The 22,608-nt window shown below is 40.6% G+C and overlaps 1 protein-coding gene across 5 annotated transcripts in view; it reads left to right on the forward strand.

Annotated features, from left to right (window-relative positions):
• Positions 1 to 22,608, forward strand: part of GALNTL6 (polypeptide N-acetylgalactosaminyltransferase like 6) — an 837,664-nt gene that overhangs the window by 339,202 nt on the left and 475,854 nt on the right. The gene's annotated exons all lie outside the window — the stretch shown is intronic.

Here is a 22,608-nt window from a genome sequence, read left to right on the forward strand (position 1 = left end):
TGCTAAGAATACTTTAGGAGCCAGGGTTCAGGGCATGTAGCAGCAGGTGGCAAAGCAGGAAGTTCTGGCCCCAGTGGTCAGGCAGTAGTGGGGATCCGGCAGCAGTAGCTGCGGAACTCTGGCCCTGGCTGTAGAGGTCAGGGACAACAGCGGCAGTCGCAGAGCTCCAGCCACAAAGTTCCAGCAGCAGCTGAGCTCCAGCCCCAGCCATGGGGATCCAGCCATGGCGGCACCCAGGGAACTCTAGCCCTGGCTGTGGAGCTCCGACCCCAGTGGCAGCCATAGCTGGGCAGGTAGCAGCGAGGCTAGGCTGGAGCCCTAGCTGAGGGCATCAGGACAACATGAGCCATGTTGGGAGCAAACTTCCCTGGATGGTGCCAGATGAGGAAGATCCAGCCTTTGTTAGACTTTTTGGAACTGCATCATAGTGGTGTCGAATCATATGCAATTGGTGATCCTCTATAACCCCAGGATCCTTCTCAGCACAGTATTGTCTAGCTAATTATTCCCTATCTTGTTATATATTTTATTTTTTTTCCTTCCTAAATATATTACTATGCACTTCTCTCTATTAAATCATCTTATTTTCAGACCAATTCTTCCATTCATCAAGTTTTTTTAATTCTAATCCTGCCCTCTAAAGTGCTTGTAGCCGTTCCCAGTTGGCTGTTCTCTACAAATTTGATAAATATTTTCTTGGATGATTTTTATAAAATGCTTAATACTACCAGTCCCAGGACTCACTCCTATGGATCCCTATGCTATTAGGTATGTCCTATGCTATTAGGTATGTCCTCCCAGTTTGATAGGGGACCACTAACTACTTTGAGTATGGTCTGGCAACCAATATTGCACCCACCATATAGATGCTGTGCTAGGGCAGTTTGGCCTCCATGAAATGAGTTGTGGTGTTTGACTCAAGTTACTAGATATCAGTGTTCACATCCCAGAAAGTACTGTTATCTTACTCCAATTGACCAGGATGTTAGCCTCAGAGAGAATCTTACTAGCATCTCAGCATTCTCACTTCAATCGAGTACAGTATTTAAATGTGCTTAATTTTATAATCCCATTGACTCTATCAGAAAAATACACTACTGCTTCTGGTAAAAACCCACCTTATCCTCTAACCACCTCATGTATTTCTTAAGTGAAGAGGAGTGGAGCATGTAAAGTAGTTATAGAAAATAAGCAACTGATGTACCACGTTGGACATTATCCAGTATTAAATGGTGGGAGAGTACCAGATGCTTCAAAAGGAAGTGCAAAAAAATCTCCAATGGAAATGTATTTTTCCTTTTATGTATTTATCTTTTTTTTTATTGGTGGGGTTGTGTCTTGCTGAAGAATGTCATATGTTTGCTAACTGAGATGGAATTTTTTTGAGCAAACCACTTGATGTTTTGGCAGCATATCACTAATCTGTTGGTATATTATGACTAATTAGAATATTAGCCATTCCTATACAAGGGATTGGAGTTCTAAACTGTCTGTAAAGAGACCTGCACAACTGTAGCATTGCATGAATACTACAACTTGTAAGTCTGTAGGATAATGTCAACTGAGAAATTAGGAGAGACTGTAATGTAATTGTACCATGCAAGATTTATCATCCTAATCCTTATGCCTAACTCCCAGGGAATGTCAGTAGCAGTTAAATAAAATTCTAATATATTTTCTTACTGTCAATAATAATTAAAATATATTGATGTGTTTATGGCTTTCTTGCCATAGCTATCTTGCAAGATTTCTCAGTCAGCTTTGTCAGGCACAGTATTCATTATTATTCATTAGATTAAAATGAACTTTTAATGAAATAGTTCCTTTGATAGTCAAAATATAATAAAGCAGGTGAAATTTGGAGTGTTAGTCACACTCCAAATTTCACCTGCTTTATTATATTGTGACTAACACTCCAACTTTCACCTGCTTTATTATATTGTAAGAGAGTCTGAATGAACTCTGTTGGGACATACCTTATTTTTCTTCTTACTACTAGAACAAAATTTATCTGAAATCTGCTACTGGTTAAAATTATCTAGGGAATAATCCTCTCAATCTGAAGACATGAAAATAGCAGCAATGAAAGACTTCTCAAGAGATTTCAGAACTGTCACTCACGGCTTGCTATATTGAAAAATATAAATGAAATCTTTTTAAAACTCAGCTTCATTGTTTATTTGTAAAGCTAACAATTTCCACAGTACTGGGGATATTAACTTCATAAACCTAATTATGGAGTGAGACTAGTCTATCTGTGATTAAGATTGTTTCAAGTTTTGAGTTAAAGCCGAATTTTGGCTCTCCTCTAGCTTCACAAAACAAAACCAATGCTCATATAATTATTCACTTGTGGCCCTCTATCCAAGAGGAAAACTTGGACAATTTGGGGTTCAATAGACAAGGCATTTGAGACACATGGCAGATGTATATCAATTTTATATAAAATATTCTAGCCCATCTTTTTAGTGTCATATTTTTAAATGCCTTGGACTATAAATTCTAAATTTTGGCTCCTGTTTCCTCATCAGTACTGACTTCTAAAATCAGTGGAGCTGCTGTGAACTACCAGAATTTATTTGTGCTGTGCTCAGTCTCAAAGTCTCATAACCATATTACAAGGTCACATCTGTGAGCAATGATAATGTCCAGGAAGGGTAGAATGGCTCTGAGCTGGGCTCAGACACGGGACTTGGATGTGTAGCAGAAGACGTAAGATGAGTACTGGCATATATCTGTACTACATTTTAAAATCCATGGCATTGTGAACTTAGATCTACAGATTCGGGACTAAAAACAGCAGTGTATATATTGCAACCTGTGCTTGAGATGAGGCAGTGAAGACTATGGAGGAGGAAGTTTACCGAGCCTCATCTGCAGTACAGGCTGCAATGTCTAAACTGCGCTTTTTTTTTTTTTTTTTTTTATAAAGTTACAGTGTAAACCATGTCTGCAGGCCTGGGATCTGAGACTTGGCGACATGGGTTTTAAAATGTCGTGCAGACATACCCTTTCTCAAAGACTCCTACAAAGATTGAGCCGCCACCTCCCTCCACCCCCTTCCAGAAACTAACATTTTCGTCTTTGAGTGATTATCCCCACACAACTCCATTCTTTGCAAATATGTGACCCATATGCAGCGCACGGTTGGATTATTTTTGCCAACAACGTCCATTGGTTCTGTGCCTGCATTCTAGATCCCTTTGTATACGCTTAGGTAGAGCAGGCCCAATCATGCCCCTATTCCTTCCTTCTTACTAATTATGGCAGCAGACCAGAGTCGCCTACAGTGTTGGCTTGCTCCATGTTGTAATTTTTCCTTCACTTCATATAAAATGTATTCTTTTTTTATACCAATCCGCAAAGAAAAACATGACATAGAAGTTTGTTAGCCTAGACCCCCTCCTGGTAGAAGGTATTGCCATATAGCAGAAGCCAAGACACCAAGATTTAGAACCTGTTATTCATGAAACATGTCAATCTCTATTAATGACTATACTTCCAATGCCTGCTTTTTCATGGAGCAAGAAATGTTCCAGAATATTCTTTAGTCTTTTGCTTTTTCCTAGAATATTCAGAACGAAGGAGGCACATCACAAAAAATATAGATATATTAAAGATATATTAATATTGGAAAAAATTAAGGGCAACAAAAATGATTATGGGTTTGGAACAGATGCCATATGAAGAGGGATTAAAAAGACTGGGAGAGGAGACGGGTGTGTGGGGGGGGGGGAAGGAGGAGGGGAAATATGTTGGAGATCTATAAAATCATGACTGGTATAGAGAAAGTGAATAAGGAAGTTACTTGTTCCCATGACATGAGAACTAGAAATCACCAAATGAAATTAATAGGTAGCAGTTTTAAAAACAAAAGGAAATACTACTTCATGCAATGCATTGATAACCTGTGGAACTCTTTGCTAGAGGTTGTTGTGAAGGCCAGAACTTGAACAGGATTCAACAGAGCTAGATAAATTCTTGGAATATAGGTCCATCAATGGTTATTTGCCAGGATGGATAGGATTGGTATCCCTAGCCTCTGTTTGTCAGAAGCTGGGAATGAGCGAAGGAAAGGATCTCTTGATGATTACCTGTTCTATTCATCCCTTCTGACACCTGACATTGGCTTCTGAGGTACCCTATATTGCTCTCTCTAGGAAAGAGTGCTTCAAAGAGTGCTAACCTAGTACTCTGATTTCCAGTAGTGTCCAAAGAGCTACAGAAAGACCTCAGCAATTGGGTCAGTTTCATTCTTGGTCCATTAGTAAGTTGTCATTCCATCGTGAGCTTCAAGGAAATATCCACTCAAAGGCCCCATTTGTTCTCCACTATGTTATAGCAATGAAAGGAGCACCACCTCAAGAATGAAGCCATAAGCAGGGCACCATCTCTTCTATCTGACAAGAGGCATAAGGGTCATCAGATTTGATCCATCTCAGGCTTATTCGTTCCAGGATCATGAAAACGTCAGTGAGGGCTCATCTTCAGAGCTGGCCCAAGCTACGGGCTGACTGGGCTACGGCCCGGGGCGCCCCATTGCAGGTGGTCCTGCACAGGGCTGCCGGACTGGGCAGGGGTGGGGCCACGCAGGTGCCAGGTGCCTGGGGATGGTGCTGCACTCCGGGGCCTGGGGCGCATGAATGGCTCATCTTGGTCTGGCATCTGAGTGGTTTTCCTTGTTGGACCAAGGTGATAGTTTGTAAAAACACTTTAAGGATCTTTGGAATAAAAGATGATATGTCAACAAAATTAAGCCATAGCTCTTTGACTATACATATAAACAGTGATGAACAATATGGTCATTTTAAAAACTTTAAGACACATAAGCTTCTGTGAAGCATGAAAATGTCCCTTCAGTCTTGCCAGTGGACAGTGCTATTCCAACCAGAGTGACGCTGTTTTTCACTCACTTTTCCTCCTATCACTTTTCCTCCTATATTATATTTTAGGAAATGTATAGTAGCTTTTAAAAGAAACCACACACTTTTCTGTCTTTCTCCATCTTTGATCAAATTAGAAGTTGATTGACAACTTTTTGCTAAAACTTTCTTACAGCACCAACATTAAATAAAATACTGCATTTTAAATAGAACTGCTGCTTTTTAAATATTCTAGAGTCAAGTTGTGAGAGTCTGCCACTAATATGATGTGGACCTTTTGAAAGAAAACAAGAATTTAGTTATTTGTTTTGGGTTGCATCTGAAGAAGTAGTTTTTACCCGTGAAAGCTTATGCCAAAAAAAAAATCTGTTAGTCTTTACAGTATCACAGGACTCCTTGTAATTTTTACATGTATCTGGTTTATCCACAAATTCCTATCCTGGAAGTAAGGGTATTAATGTTGAGCAATATCAGGCAACCTATGACTTTGAGCAGGCTTTTCTTCTGAGTTTTGTTACTTGGTTGCTGTATTTTGTGTGTATATGGTCTTTACAGATACTTGTCTCTCTGGGCTAGACCAGTAGTAGATTTAACATATTAACACGAAGAGGAGTTAAATACATCCAAGGCTTGGGCAATGATGCCCTAAATAAGCAAATGTCTGGGCCACCTTGGCCCCAATTAAATGAGTTTTCATCAGCTGCAAGAGTTTTGACTGCCAGAATAGCTGCATCATAATTTGTCTGATGCCTAGCTGTGCTGATAGCTTTTGGCTAATGCTGTGCACTTGGAGTCCATTTAAGTGTCCCCTTTTAATAAGACAAGGAAAGTGTAATTCTGAAATAGTATGGTATATGGTTTTGCCATTCTCATCATGATGGTTGAAATTTCCATCTGGCAAAAGATATATACACAAGTGAAAGTGCCTTACCTTGTACTCATCTTGGCTCCCTTGTTGGCTTTGGATTTGCAGGTAGCAGCAAATATCATATGACTTAGACTCTATGTGAAATGATTATTTTTTTCATATTGCTTCTCCAGTATGAATATTCATGATTTTTAAATGCATATTTCTTTGTATTTTCCCATGATTTCTTTGGGGTACGTCTATACTGCACGCTTATTTCAAAATAAGTTATTGTGGATTTTTTTTTCTGAAATAGCTTATTTCAAAATAGCATGTCTACACTACAGGAAAGCCTCAAAATTAGTCCAAGGCAGGACCTGCTATCTTGAGTTAGAGCCCTGAGGCACAGAGGAGTAATTAGCTTGAATGGCCCTGGGGAGGAGCTATTTCAAAATATCAGCAGTGGAGCGTCCACACTACTGCTATTTCAGAATAAGTGTTACTCCTCATGGAATGAGGCTTACAAACTTCAAAATAATAGAATTGCTGTGCAGATGCTCTCAACATTCCAAAATAACTGTACGCACACACCCTTGGTTCAGTGATATATTTCTTGGGCAACAGGAAAGGAGGCTGCCACCTTTCCGTTCAGAAATAGATCTTACTGTAATGATCTGTGCTTGTTGTCAACTTGAGATTATTGGTATGTACTCTATTAGGCTGTCAACTCACCTGAAAGTTGGAGCTAGTGAAGAATATGATATCTTGCTTATTAAATGGAGTTTCTTACAGTGTACATAGTCTGTTCAGAGCCGTAATCAATAGTCAATCAATCAATTTCCTGTTAAAGGTTAAGGTTTTGAGCATAACGTTGGAATGGTTTGGGTCTCAGCTGTTCGAGACAACCTTTCTTGGGCACTGTGGCATTTAAGGTCACACTTAAAGCACTTAAGCTAAAAGCATTTCCTGGCACAATGAAGTGGGCTGGTGATAGGGCTTTCTCAGCAAGAGTTTGGAACAGTCTTTCTTCCCTGGTCTGTCAGAAGATAACTATTCTCTTTGGGTGTTTCCAGGCATGTCTAATTTATAGAAGAACTGACTGAAGAGGTGACAGTACCATTTCACAACACCATTTCTAGGAGGCTCTTTCTCATGAGATCATTGGGATCTTTTTTTTTTTTGTAACGGCTTCTTAACTTTATTTTCAAGTATTCTTGTAAATCTGTCAATTCAGTTAAAGCAGAAAGTGCACTGTTAATTATGACTCTTTTAAGACAGTATTTCTCAAAGATCCGCGAAACCACTATGGAAAGCCTGCCAATTGGCCACTCTGGTGTGTTTACTTACCAGCTCTGAGGCCACAGAGCTTCGCAGCTTCCATTGGCTCCAGTTCACAGTTTGCAGCCAAGGGGAGCTGGAGGAAGCAGCAGCCTGGCCCATGCCAATTCCCATGGAGCTAATTGGCTGTAAAGAGCAAATCGCAGTCACTGGGAGCCACGAGGCTCTGTAGCTGTGAAGCCAGTAAGTAAACACACCAGAATGACAAGATAGCAGTCTTCTCAAAATAGTTTTGTGGACCACTTTGAGAACTACTGTTTAAGAGACTTCTGGTTACATCATAAGAATGGCCATACTGGGTCAGACCAAAGGTCCATCTAGCCCAGTAGTCTGTCTGCTGACAGTGGCCAGCACCAGGTGCCCCAGAGGGGGTGGACCGAAGACAATGATCAAGCGATTTGTCTCCTGCCATCCCTCTCCAACCTCTGACAGACAGAGGCCAGGGACACCATTTCTATCCCCTGGCTTAATAGCCTTTTATGGACCTAACCTCCATGTAATTATCTAGCTTCTCTTTAAACTCTATTATAGTCCTAGCCTTCACAGCCTCCTCTGGCAAGGAGTTCCACAGGTTGACTATGCACTTTGTGAAGAAGAACTTTTTTTTATTAGTTTTAAACCTGCTACCCATTAATTTCATTTGGTGTCCTCTAGTTCGTCTATTATGGGAACTAATAAATAACTTTTCTTTATTTGACCTCTCCACACCACTCATGATTTTATATACCTATATCATATCCCCCCTCAGTCTCCTCTTTTCTAAACTGAAAAGTCCCAGTTGCTTTAACCTCTCCTCATATGGGACCTGTTCCAAACCTCTAATCATTTTAGTTGCCCTTTTCTGAACCCTTTCCAAGGCCAAAATATATTTTTGAGGTGAGAACACCACATCTGTACACAGTATTTAAGATGTGGGTGTAGCATAGTTTTATACAGGGGCAGTAAGATATTCTGTCTCTTATTTTCTATCCCTTTCTTAATAATTCCTAACATCCTATTTGCCTTTTTGACAGCTGCTGCACACTGTGTGGACGTTTTCAGAGAACTGTCCATGATAACTCCAAGATCTTTCCTGATTTGTCATAGCCAAATTAGCCCCCATCATTTATATTCACTAGCAGAATTGCCTGGCCCCTGGGCAAAGTGGGGGTTGGCTCTGGGCCTGTGAAATGTATGGAGCCCGGGGTGGGATCGAAAGCTAGCTTTCCTAGCTAGCTTTTCAGCAGTGCCTAGCCCGCATTGCCCTGAGCTCCAATGGCGATTTAAAAAGGTCCTTGACTCTCTTAAATCAGTGGGCCTGAAGCAGCTACCTTCTTCTCACCTCCTCTCCTCCCCCCACTCCATTGGCAGCCCTGTTCACTGGTTTAAACAATCCTGAAGACTGCTGCTCCCCCTGCAAAAGGATATTGGTCCAGATAACTGGGGGAGGGATGGGTCTGCCATGGTTAGGGAAAGGGTCACTTCCTCCTAATAACTTGTTGTTGCTAAAGACTGTGGCCTTGACCTGGGATGTATGGGGCCTTGGGACCTGAGATGTATGGGGTGGGTGGGTGTGGGTGTGTGTGTGAGGGGTGTAAGTGAGTAGTTGACTACTTTAGTTGGTAGTCAAGTAGTGACTTCACTAGTTGCTTCCCTCTCCCCTTGCTCTATCAGAGAGGCAGCAAGGGAAGAGCAGGAGCTGGTGTTAGGGGAGCTGGATTAAAAGCTGGTTTCCGCCCTCCCCCTCCTCCCCCAGCACCATGTCCTTAGGATGGGGGGGGAAGTGGAGTAGAGGAGGCAGAAGCATAGTGGGGAACCAGGCACAAGCTGGGAATCGGCTCATGCCTGGTCTACCCCACTATACCTCTGCCTTCTTAAATGTATTAAGAGACTGGTGACTCTTAATACACTTAAAAGGCAGAGCTGCAGCCGGGTTAGCTTCCGGGGACAGGAGCTAATCCTGCTGTGGCTCTGTAGTTTTACCTCTTATTAACTAATCGAGTAGTCAATGGAAATTCCGTAGACAAATTGTGTTTAATCAGCTAATCAATTAAACATCCCTAGTGTGTTCCCCTTAGTTTCACCCTTTCATATCATGAAAGGAAGATCGGAATACCTGCACTAGTTACTCTAGAAAATGTCTTCATATGTATCTTACCTAAGCAAAACCAACCTAAACGTCTCAAACTTTTTTCAAATGGAAATATATCTAGATATATTGTCATTTTAGTTCTTAAATCATGCAGTGAGAGGAGAAAATTAGGAAAATATGCTGCTATTGAGATCAAGGAAACTGCAGAATAGCCAGTAACTGCCAGTGATCCATTCCTTGGGCTATGCAAAGGGTGAAAGGTTGAAAATCAACATGTACATTTTTTTTAAATAGGGTGGTTGTCAAAAAGCAGACTTGGATGATCTAGCTGTGCCAAGTACTTACATTCAGAGAAAGGCATGGATCTCTGTTTCTGTGCTTTAACACCTATGGTTGAAATGCTAATCAAGGGCATTGAAGTTCAGGGATAAGTCAGGCCTGCTGGTAAATCTAACAAAACCATAAATATCTTTGATAGACATTTTTAAAGTTTTTAATTTTTTTTCTTGCCTAATTTTGTTGCCTTTTTGCTAAGCAATTCAGCAAAGCAGTCAAAAGATTACAATTGCTAAAAAAGGTTAATCAGAGAAACTGATTTTAGTGCAGCTGGTGTCATGACTTTCTTCCGATAAGAAATCAGCATTAAGCTAAGAATAGTTCCTATTAATTTAGCCTCTTTTGGGAATTCAACTAAGAAACAGATGACATGTCTTGATGAGAAACCTGCTTAATTTACATTAAAAAAGCAAATACAAAATCTACAATGCCATAATTCTGTTCAGATGAGTAAGTAGTATGCCACACTGGCATTTTTTAATCAAACTGGAAATACCATTCTCTAAATAGCAAGTTTAATCCTCCTGCTAGCAAACTTCATTTTGTGTTTTTGCACTGATCCTAAGCCTTCAAGATATCATGAGACTTCCGAAAGGGGCTGTGTATTTTTGATTACCACTGAAGTTCATAACTGTTGCAGTTTTTGTGCTGGACTAGACCTAATTTATCCTTGAAAAATGAATTTTTATTAGATTTAGTTCAGATTCACTGCATTTCAGTGGTGTGAAAATATCTGCTGTGTATTATAGGTAGGGTTGGTACTGCCACCTGTAATTAAGGTTTTCCAGCACTTTGCTTTACAAAACCTTGTTTTCAGTTGCTTTCCACACTGCAAAACTTGAACTTGTTAGGGCTTAGTTTCTCTATGCCAAGTACATCTTAGGGCATGGAAGAGGAAGCTGTCTAATAGGAAGATAGAGGGGACAAAACCTGGATAGGTTGTTGAAAGGGACACGTGAACTGAAATGAGGAGCTGGAGAGGCTGGGCAAAGATCCAGAGAAAAAGGAAGCAGGGGCAAGGAGGCATAAGAATTGTACCAAGAGCCCCAAAGAGGGTGCGTAGGAGCCAGTAGGAATGGAAGAAACTAGAGAACAAAAGATGGAGAGACAAGGAAGGATTGGATGAGGCGCAAGGAGGGGGAGAGCTGAGAAAAGTTCAGTGAGGGAGATGCTGGAACAAGGGTGAAACTCCTGATAAGTGGAGACTAGGACTGGCTGGTTGAAGTGACTTGCTGAGATTAGATGAGAAGCCAGGGGTGCAGAGAGGTGACTCAAACTGGTCTAGAACAGATTGATAAGAATAGGATGAAAATGTCTGCAACAACTAGGACATGGGGTCCCCTTCTGGTGCTTGCAATAAAATTAATAGTATGTGACTCACCATTTCTTTCAGCAAATATATGAAACCCACTGACCGTGTCCCATGCCTTTCTATGGCAGCTGCTCATAATGGATAACAACCTGCTGTTATCAGTCTGCTAACTCAAAGGAAAGATCTCTTTAGTTCATTTAAAGGTTCTGTTTCTGAAAATGAACCATATGTCAACATGCATACATTCATGTCGACAGCTAAGAAATGTGTAACCTTAATTCAGCCCCCAGGCACATATGCATTATGATAGTCTAATTGTGTGATCACATGATCCCCCCCCCTTCCCCCCACAAGGACCCCTTTCTTTCTTCTAGTACATAGGACTATTGGTGCTCTCAGGCTGAATCAAGCTTGTGTAGGCTGTCTCGAGGACCTTTACCTTATTTTGTTGCAAAAGTAGGAAGATGTGCATAAGCAGGAGAGTGGAAGAAAGTAGAAGAACAGTTTCACAGTTAAGGCACTAGAATGTTGCCCTACAGAATATACTATATTCATGCTATTGATATGGAGTTCTTAGTGCTGGGCAAGTTGCATAATTAATTGTTTTCATTTTCTGGGTGGTCGACTTGAGACTCTGGGATTTGAGTTGTAGAAGTGCTAAGCATCTTGATCTGCAATTAAAGTTGATGAGATGTAGTTTGAACATAGGAAGTGCTACATAATATGAAGAAACCCTGAAACTGAGGTTGTAGGTGTTAGTATGGGCATCCAAAATTGGTGGATACTTTGACCTTAATCTTTCTGTGCCTCAGTTCCTTATCTTTAAAAGGGGTATAATACCATCGCTTCACCACACAAAGGTGGTGTTAGACTATACACTGATGTTTGAGAAGCACACCAAACTCAGATCTGGGAGTGGGGAAAATGGGATCATGTAGTTACAGACTCTTGTAATACTGTACATCCAAATGCTCAATTAAGATTGCCCGAACTTAATTCTAACATTTCCTAATTTTCAAGTGCTCCATTTTACAACCTTAATTTTGCTTTTCTTATGTAGTTCTGTGTGGTATTTCCTTTGTTTTAAGGAAAAGTGGGGGGACACCCAATTTTTGATGCAAAATTCTAATGACATTATGGTGGGGGTATACAGACCCCGTATTGGCCAGGAATGAGTTAATGAGAGCCTGTGAACTCATTTAGCTCCTCCCTGTTAAGAACTGTATGAGATGTGTGCAGTCTGGAAAGAAAAGTTAATCCTTTTGGCCATAATGATGCATTGGAAATTCATGTTCATTTGATTTGTCCTACTCCACCCAAGGTGTTTTTTCAAAGTCTCTGCTGCTTAGGATAGAGTTCCCAATCCTGCGAGTATGGCCTGTCTGTCTAAAACCACATTCTCTTTCTTCCCATTTCCCTTTCCCACTTTGAAGCATGGTTTACCAAAAAACTATATATCTCTGTATCACTGATCTATCATTTTCATTATTTATCACCCTTCCTACACCTGATTTCATGTGTTGTCTGATGCGTTTCATCATGTTACCGGATGAAAACAAGATTATTGCTAAATAGGAATGCCAGGAAGGGCTAGATGTATTCCCAAAAGTCTTGTCACATGACATTAACCTTTAATTAAAGGTTAATCTCTAATTCTTGGAGACTCCAGGAAAATCCTAGAGAATTGTCAATCCATCCTTCTGTGTCCTCCCTCCTGGGCCAGACATCCACCCTCCTGGCCAGAAACCTTACCACCAGCCTGCTCCTTCACTCTGACCAGACACCCTACCCAAAGCTCTTTCCTTCACCCTCCCTCCTGGCCAGACTCTGCACCTGTCTCCTCTGCTCCGGCCATTCACTTACCCCGACTCTGCTCCTGCATCCACTGCTGTTCGTGCACCCTCCCTCCATTGTACCCTCCTTTGCTCATGCCCCATCCTGCTGGCCAGATACCCTACTCCTACCCAGTTTCTGCATCCTGTCTCCCACCCAGAACTTACAACCTCTTCCCCCTTCTGCAACCCACCTTCCACCCAGATCTTGCACCCCCATCCCTTTCCCACTCATTGGCAGCCCTGTCTCCCACACTGAACCCCTCATTTTATCCCCACTCCAGAGCCTAAGGGGGTACATAAAATTCATTAACTCCAGAACCCCAGAAAAGTAAATCTGCCTAAGGGAAGCCCTGAATCTCAGTTCTCCCTTTCCCTCACCCCGTGGGGCTGGAGCACCAGAGGAGTGAGGTATCTGTTGGGGGCCACATTAGTGAGGATTAGGGGGGTTTGGAGGAGTTCTTTTCCTTCTCACTTGTATGGGCCCCAGCTGATTTTTCTGTAGGTCAGTGGCCCCTGACCCAAAAAAGTTCCCCACCCCTGCCATAAATAAAACCTCTAAACCTTTTGTGTTAAAGTAAAATGTTAATTTATGTCTAATTGAAAATGAAGTTGGATAAACTAACAAAGTTGAACACTTAATCTGTTTAATAATTGAATTTAAAACATTGTCACTAGCTGCAGCACTAGCAATATGGCTGTAATTATGTAATGGTAACCTTTCCACTAGTTGCTAATGGAAACTCAACTTGAGCCAGATTGTCCATGGGCCAAAACGTTTGAGCCACTGCTCTAAAGATTTACATAACTGGACCCAAAAAACAAACACAATGTAACAAATCCTACATGTGTAGGTCTGATTTTCATGATAGCAGTTGCATTACAGTACTTATGTGAGGTGACTTGAAAATACTATTTTTTATCATTTTTACAGTGCAAGTATTTATCACTGTACACATTCTCTGTTGTAATTTAAATCAATATTTGAAAATGTAGAAAACCAAACATTTAATCGATTGTATTCGATATTCCATTTTTTACAATGTGATTAAAACTGATTAATTGAGATTATTTTAAAACTAATTTCATGAGTTAACTGTGATTAATCAACAGCCCTACCAAGAACAAATCCCTTTGGGATGCCACTAGAAACATACCCACTGAATGATCATTGTCTATTAACTATCAGCCCGTTTTTAAATCTTTCAGTGTGTGCCTTGTGAGTCTACTCAATCCTCCTCCTTGTTGAGCCAATCACTAAGACACAGGTTTGTTTACACTTATGGGAGATAATGTTGCCTGCTTCTTATTTACAATGTCACCTGACAGTGACAACAGGCATTCACATGGCACTGTTGCATTCAGTGTTACGACGTATGTATGTGACCAATACATTAAATATTAATATGCTCTTTCATACTTCTTCAACTTGTGGGTTCTAAAATTTTACATTGTTTTTGAATATAGTTATGTACAAAAATTTGTAAATTGCATTTGCACAATAGATTGCGCTACAGTACTTGTAATGAGGTGAACTGAAATACTGTATTTATAATGCAAATTTTTGCATTAAAAATAGTGAGCACTATACCTTTTTTTTAAAATCTGTATTACAATTTAAATTGATATATTTGGAAATGTGGGGAAAAAACAGGAATATTTATTATAAACTTAAATTGGCAGTTGTTATAAATATTCCTGGTTGTTTTTTGCATTCTGTTTAGCAGTATGATTGAAACTGCAATTAATCAAGAATATTTTTAATCTCATGATTAATTACAATTATATTTTAATCATTTTGATTACCTTAATATTTTTCCCCTTGCTGTAAGCTGACCTCTGAGTAGAGTTATGTTACTTGAAATGCATCCCATGGTCACCCCATCCAAAAAGCACAGACCAAGATGAATAAAAGTCTGTCACAGTATTGGTATAATTAACATGGTGGGTGAGAGCTCAGGAGATGTTACATTGTGATAAAAGCTTATTTATTGGTAGACAAGATAGTACTAACGGCTGTCAAAATCCATGAACATGGATATTATTTAAACCAAAATATGCAGACATATATTGCAATAATGCTAAATATATGAAGATTATATATAGAAATGCATCATATTATACTAAAGAAAATGCAACACTGTAAATTTAAAAAATGATTCTTCTTTTTACAGGCTATTATAGGTTAGTTATTTAAGGGTCCCCTTTCTCTAAAAATGTCATTAGGAGCTGGTTAATGCCCAAGTCCGTCTCTGAGCCTCAAGCATCTCTCATCTCTTCCTGAAGAGATGGAGAATAGTAATAGAGATGTAGCCATGTTAGTCTGATCTTGCTGAAACAAAAGAGAGGACTATGCAGCACTTTAAAGACTAACAAGACGGTTTATTAGGTGATGAGCTTTTGTGGGCCAGACCCACTTGGGACTTGCTTTCTGTGTTGCTTGGGAAGGGGCAAGGAGATTCACATCAGACTGAATCCACGATAACTGAAGTACCTTTGACTTTCCCTTCTGAATATCCAAAATAATGTGAATTGAGTGACTTGGGATAAACAGGTTGGATACTCAAGGACAAACTATTACACAGACACTGACTGGCCTAGTTTAAATCTGGCTGAAGGGCCCCTCTTCTGCCCATATGTCTTGCTCCACCTCAGTCTTTCCACTTACTCTTTTCTTCTGTCCTTGTTTCCCTTCATTCCTCTGGCTGCCTCTTGAGAGTGAATGCACCGTGATTTACTATAATTGCTGTCAACTTTTTGTACTAGTCCTTTGCCAATATTATTCAGGATTATAATATTGGACAGTTCTCTGAAAACTTCCACACAGAGTGCAGTGGCGGTCAAAAAGGCAAATAGGATGCTAGGAATTATTAGGAAAGGGATAGAAAATAGGACCCAGAATATCTTACTGCCCTTGTATAAAACTATGCTACACCCACATCTTGAATACTGTGTACAGATGTGGTCTCCTCACCTCAAAAATATATTTTGGCCTTGGAAAGGGTTCAGAAAAGGGCAACTAAAATGATTAGATGTTTGGAACAGGTCCCATATGAAGAGAGGTTAAAGCAACTGGGACTTTTCAGTTTAGAAAAGAGGAGAATGAGGGGGGATATGATAGAGGTCTATAAAATCGTGAGTGGTGTGGAGAGGTCAAATAAAGAAAAGTTATTTATTAGTTCCCTAAATAGAAGAACTAGAGGACATCAAATGAAATTAATGGGGAGCAGGCTTAAAACTAATAAAAGAAAGTTCTTCTATTCAACCTGTGGAACTCCTTGCCAGAGGAGGCTGTGAAGGCTAGGACTATAATAGAGTTTAAAGAGAAACTAGATAATTTCATGGAGGTTAGGTCCATAAAAGGCTATTAGCCAGGGGATAAAATGGTGTCCTTGGCCTCTGTCTGTCAGAGGCTGGAGAGGGATGGCAGGAGACAAATCTCTTGATCATTGTCTTTGGTCCACCCTCTCTGGGGCACCTGGTGCTGGCCACTGTCAGTAGACCGGATACTGGGCTAGATGTACCTTTGGTCTGACCCAGTACGGCCGTTCTTATGTTCTTAGGAGCATTTTCTTTTCTTTTAAAAATTTGATTTCTCATATCAAGATGAACAAGAAGAAGTAATAATACAGAATATCACTGACTTTTTCTTTGTTCTGCTGGGCCTGTTCTTAACCGACAGATATACTTGGTATTTGTAAAAGTTACTAAGACAACTCAACCCAATTTAATTGGTCTATAAAAATATCTCCCTTTCTATACCAAATCAGCCATCTTATTTTGAAGAGCTTTCAAAATTTGCTCCTGAGTTTTTTGCACGGGGATTAGAAATGGAGAGGAAATGCTCCAGGGATAGTCAGTTCAAGCTTCAGGTTCATTTACTGTCAGATGCCTTGCACTTTGGGGGCGAGGGGAGGAGGAGAGAAAGGGAGAACTTAAAAAAAAAATAACCCAACTCCACAATCATAGAATATTAGAACAGGAAAGGACTTTGAGAGATCATCAAGTCCAGTCCCCTTCTCTCACAGCAGGCCCAAGCACCATCTAGATCATCCCTGATAGATGTCTATGAAACCTGTTCTTAAATCTCTCCAGTGGTGGGGATCCACAATGTTGCCTTAGTATACAGTTTACATCAAATTAGATTTAATTTCTTATATATTGAAGTAGTCTAGCAAAAAAGGTCAAGCAATTAACAGCTATTTTTTAACTGTATAAATATTACCAACATCAGAGAGACACACAGATTCAAGGCCAAGCCAAAATATCAGATTTTAAAGAAAGGAAAACTTTTAGGAGAAGTTCCCCTTCACTGATCTCCTCACTCCAATTACCCATACCTCAGCACATTACATTCAAATTAAAGAAACTGTCAAGTGTCAGGCTCTCAATACAGTAAAACTCCGATAGTCCGGCATCCAACTGTTTGGCACTCCCGATACTCCAGCATCAAAATGCCAAGCTCTCCTGACCAGCTGATTAAAAAGCCTGCCACTCAGCATATGTGCTGGCTGTAATCAGAGGGAGCATAAGGTGGGGGGGGGGGGGAGGGAGTGGGATCGTGTTACAGTATGGGGAAGGAGCGTTTTGCTTCAGCAAAGGGAAGGGGGAGGAGGATCAGGTTACAGAACGGAGGAAATGTGAAGAGGAGAGGGGAGGGGAGGGGAGAGGAAGGGAGATTGTGTCCTGGCCAGCTGTTAAACCATGCAGCTGTACCAGACCTCCCGATTCTCCAGCAAATCTGATTATCCGGCACCACCTAGGTCCAAAAGGTGCCGGATTATAGGAAATCTACTGTAATTTGTTTCCTAGAGGTACTTCCCTAATGGAGAAGCCCATTATGTTTAGCAACACTTGAGTGACTGCAGATAATCAGGTCCTGATACCAATTCATTGCACATTAATGTGGGGGTTTTTCCCCCAAAAATTAAATAACTACACAGACATTGAAATTCAGTAAGTAGGTAAAGGTTCTAGAATGAAAAACTTGGAGCAACTCTTGCCCTGCAGAGGCGTCTAACCACAATTCATCCTTTTTTACGTGCAACTACGAGATCTGTCCTCTCTAAATATATAGCAAATATAGGATACCTGGAATACTGGTGATTTCCTTGCAAAGCACTAATGGAAATTTAGGAATGCAGAGAAGTATATTGCAAACTCTAACAATCACTGGTTAATTAGGAAGTAGTATTAGGCTAAAAGTCAGCCTTTCTATGCTCAACATAAATGTACGTGCTCAAACTTTCGGACAGTATAAGCCAAAATGGAAACACAAGAATGGCCATATTTGGTCAAATCAAGGGTCTATCTAACTTGGTAACCTCTCTTCCAGCAGTGATGAATGCAAAATATTACAGAAGGAGTACACCAAACAGATCACTGAGTACTCTATTCCCTCTTGACCAGTCCCAGCTTCTGGCAGTCGGAGGTTTAGGGACACCCAGAGCATGTGCATGTGACCCTCACCATCTTGGTCAATAGCCAGTGATAGCCAATCCATGAAATTACCTAATTCTTTTTATCCCAGTTAAACATCCCTGGTAGTGAGTTCCACAAGTTGACTGCTACTTATTGATTTCATTGGGTGCTAATCAATTTGCCTGGTCCTTATTACAAGGCTCATGTAGATAGGATTCTACGCTGCAATACCCATATGAAATGGAAGTATCTGAAGTTTTCATTTTTACTTCTGTTAGTGAAGAACTATAGGGCTACATCTACACTGGCATGATTTTCCGAAAATGCTTGTAACGGAAAAGTTTTCTGTTAAAAGCATTTTCGGAAAAGCACGTCTAGACTGGCAGGATGTTTTTCCACAAAAGCACTTTTTGCGGAAAAGCGTCCATGGCCAATCTAGAAGCCGTTTTCCGCAAAAAAGCCCCGATCGCCATTTTCGCGATCGGGGCTTTTTTGCAGAAAACAGTACTGTGCTGTCTACACTGGCCCTTTTGCGCAAAAGTCTTTCGGAAAAAGACTTTTGCCCAAACAGGAGCAGCATAGTATTTCCAGAAAAGCACTGACGATCTTACGTGAGATCGTCAGTGCTTTTCCGGAAATTCAAGCGGCCAGTGTAGACAGCTGGCAAGTTTTTCCGCAAAAGCAGATGATTTTGTGGAAAAACTTGCCAGTCTATAAAACCTAGGATAACACTGTGTAAACCAAACCTACACCCCAGATGTAAAAGAAGATAGAAGAGCAAAGTAAAACGGGAGTATAATACTCAGCCTGTCTGCTGCCAGATGACTACACGAGGTTCAGGACCTTCAACCCGTTGGCTTGGGTAGCCTCAGGGGAGGAACACTGGGGAGTTCAAATGTAGATGTTGGTTTGTCGATGGTGTGACAGCACATAAGTTGCGCACACACACACCCAGTGGAAATGGTTCATGGCTTCGGTGATGCAGGTAGCTAGAGCCCACAACACTGGGCAATTGCCACAGTAGTGAACTGAAGCACCCTATAAGCAGTGATGGAGTTGGGTGTGGTCAGTCCCAAAGTTGGTCCTGGCCTTTGCCACGGTCTTGAAGAGCAGTAAGCTACTGATGAACAGGAACCAACCAAACGAACACGATCCTTTCAGGGGTCTGCTCTTTTAAAGGTCCCAAGGTGGGAAAACATCTGGAGTGTCTCTAGAATCTCTGGTGTAGATTTTCGTGCCGTGTGTATTGCTATGGTGCTGTGTGCAAAAGATGGATTTTAGTGGTAAAAGTCTCAAGTCAGTCATGGACTCCATTTTAGAAATCCCATCATGCACCACAACTCCATTTTGGATTCTCTCAGTCCACAGCCTCCATTTTGATTTTAGTGTCCATCTGGTTTTAATGTCCTTAATTTTAGTGTCTTACATACAGTCAACATGACAGTTGAAGAGAAACACTTTGTAAGTAAACAGAGGGGGAGGGGAAAGGGTTGGACTCCACGGACCAATTGTCTGACTTTTTTACTAAAAACTGACAATCTTTATCTTAGTCATGGTGGATTTTCAATTACTGGCAATTAATGAATCAAGATTGGACTTTAAAAAAATGCTCTAAGAATTCTCTTGAGGAAAATCTATGGTCTGTTTTATACTGGCAGTGTGAAGAGATTAATATAACAGTCAGTTGTGTCCCCAGAATCTATGAATTTGTCAGTTACCATGATGTAGTACCTGTGCTTCAGTGACCTTCGCAGGCTCCAGTTGGCAACTTATTTTTCCCAACCCATCTCAAACTAGTTGAGTTGTGTCCTTAATCTTGTTTACGGAGTAGGCCCAGTTGGAACTCTTTTCAAATGGCTAAATCTGCTGTTTTTGCTAAAACACTGAATTGAGCCATCAGTCCTTTTACAGTGAAACTTTCATTGAAGCTAATCTATTTCTGCCTGAATTAAAACTGAAAAATTAGAGATAGTGGGATGTTAGAGAGGAAGGAGACAAGTACCTTCAAAAGTAGATAGCTTCAGGTAGGCTGTTAATATATTTTCCTATTTCAAACCATAACAGGAGATCTCTCTTTTAGAGAAGCCCTGTTGAGAACTTACCATGTGGTATACAATTGGAGTATGCATCTGTGTACGGAAATGTGGTGTATTCAGACTTCTTAAAGTTTCCTGAAAGTGTTGCTACACGCAGGTCATGGCATATTTAAGTTTCTGCAGAGATTTGGGTTTTAGCAAATCTATTAGTAACTGTAATTCTGCTCTTAATGTAAAAATATATTTTATAAAGTAGGTGGAACTAAATAACTGTTAGTCATTGGTGTTTGTAATGGGAAGGAGACTAATTGTTGTTGTTATTATATTTAATAGACAGTATATAAACTGCTTCATAATTGCTTGTATTCGAAGATCTGCCTCAGTGAGGGGGGGGACTCCCCCCCCCCCCCCCCCCCCCCCCGTCTGAACCAGTTTTTCCCTTGCTGCAGCTCGTAATAAAACTGCCTCTGGCTACTTGTTGCTTACAAACTCAGAGTGAGGACAATGTTTTCTTCCACAACATACAAGGATCCATCCTACTTTGCTCCTCTCAAGTACAAACTGAGCAGAAGACTTCTACATTTTTCCTTTTATTAAACTTTTATTTGGACTCTGACTCAGAAGAGGAAGGACACACATTTTGGTTAGAAGGGCCAAACCATAATCATTTCTCCATGGCGGGGGAACACTTGGGGCTATCAGCTGGAATATGGAAACTGAGGCAACTATCATCTATGCACCTTAGGGAGATGTATGCTGCTTTAACAGCAGTAATTTCTTTCAAAGAAATTCTCAGGTTTAAAGATTTCGTAATAGGGTACAAATGTAGAATGTCCAAAAGTTAAGAAATGTACAATCTCATTGCCCCACTGTAAATCTTGTGTACATTATAGTGTGTATTTAAAATAGAACATGCCTTGAACAAGAGAGAATAGGGAAAAAATCCTGGCTAAATTCACTTCAAGTGTAGGAAGTCTAACTTTTTTTCCATTTCTTGACATCTTCAAATTGTAACACTGCATAAAGATAGGGTTTTTAACATTTAATTATATATGGTATTGGTGACAGTACAGTTTGAGCTCTTCAAAGAGATCAGGGTGGAGGCACACACTAGTTACAGTGGAAACACTGTTATTAAAGAGAATATTTGACTGCTGTTTGTGAGCCAACTTCTGTGAATTTATTTAAGCTGAAATATTTTTTCCCTCTTCCAGCTGGTAGCGAAGTTTCTTCAGATTATCTAGTCCCTTACTGGGATTGAACCAAACTGCAAGGGCTTTCTGGTTGAGAGAAATAGTATTTTTCACATGGTTACCCATTCATTGTTTACAATGCTTGGGTCTGCATACTGGTCTACGGCTAATCTGTTCTAATGTTAATGGAATACAAAAATTATTCTGCTTGTGGCACCTGATAATAGGTAGGGGGACTAAGTAGGTGTACTGTGCATCCCCTGGCTACAGCATTGTGATTTTTTTTCAGCTCAGACTGTAGTATGCTGCTGGGGACATAGTTTCACCAGGATGGTGACAGCAGGTCAACTCCTAAGAACAGCATGTTTTGCTCTTTATCATACACAATGTATTTCAAATGCACTGGACATACTCTATAGCTGTTTTGGAATTTGGGCTTAAGATGATAGACAAGGGACTACCTTGTATGTGCTTTTCTTGTACTGTAATTTCTTTGTACTAATTGAAGTGGTGGTTCTAAGCACTCAACGTTGTGTGTTTTTTTTTTTTTTATGAAGTTTACATAGTGTGAGCTTCAAATATGAGCTTGCAACACCCATGTGTCCTGTGTACTGAAATAAAATGTGGGAAAAAAGTACAGACTATCTACCATGGCACACTTTAAATCTGTGAAGTTTCTCTCTCCATCTTTTTGTTATAAAAAGTATACCGTAGAAGGCCTTGTGCTCTAGCTTTAATGCTACAGGCCCTTCTAACCCAAATGAGCAACTGTGGCTGCTGACCGAATATAACTAGACTGGAAACTGCACATCCACAGAAGCTGCTCCCACTTCTTATTTAATACTTGAGAAATACCAAGTAAAACCCCAAACTGTGATCCCCAGATACACACTGCCTCTGCACTTTGTGGGAAAGCAGAAAGAAAGCCAACTGGCTTCATGTTTTAGCTCCTAGAGCAGCACTCGTGAAAGGAGCAAGATTCATTCGCATTCCCCCTTACCTTAAGGTTTGTAGGGCAGAGGCTAGTGCTACTCCGCATCACCACTAACTAAAGTATGAACAGAGTAAGACTATTTCGCTATGAAGAATGTAGGTTACCTGGTAAAATTATTTTTATTCAAGTGAATTCAGTCACAATTCGAACTATGCAGTACAATGTTCAAATTTACATCAAGTTGACTGAGTCCCTGTTCAAAAAAAAATACTGCATAGCTGGAGGAGCAGAAGAGCCGGGGGGGGGGGGGGGGGCGGGCGGGAGAGATGCACAGCAGGGAGAGGGGAAGCATGTAAAGGATTGATTGGTGGGTAGAAAAGGTGACACACAAACAGCCACTGCCTG

Source organism: Pelodiscus sinensis, chromosome 5, assembly GCF_049634645.1.
Source record: "Pelodiscus sinensis isolate JC-2024 chromosome 5, ASM4963464v1, whole genome shotgun sequence".
NCBI classification, from domain to species: Eukaryota; Metazoa; Chordata; order Testudines; family Trionychidae; genus Pelodiscus; species Pelodiscus sinensis.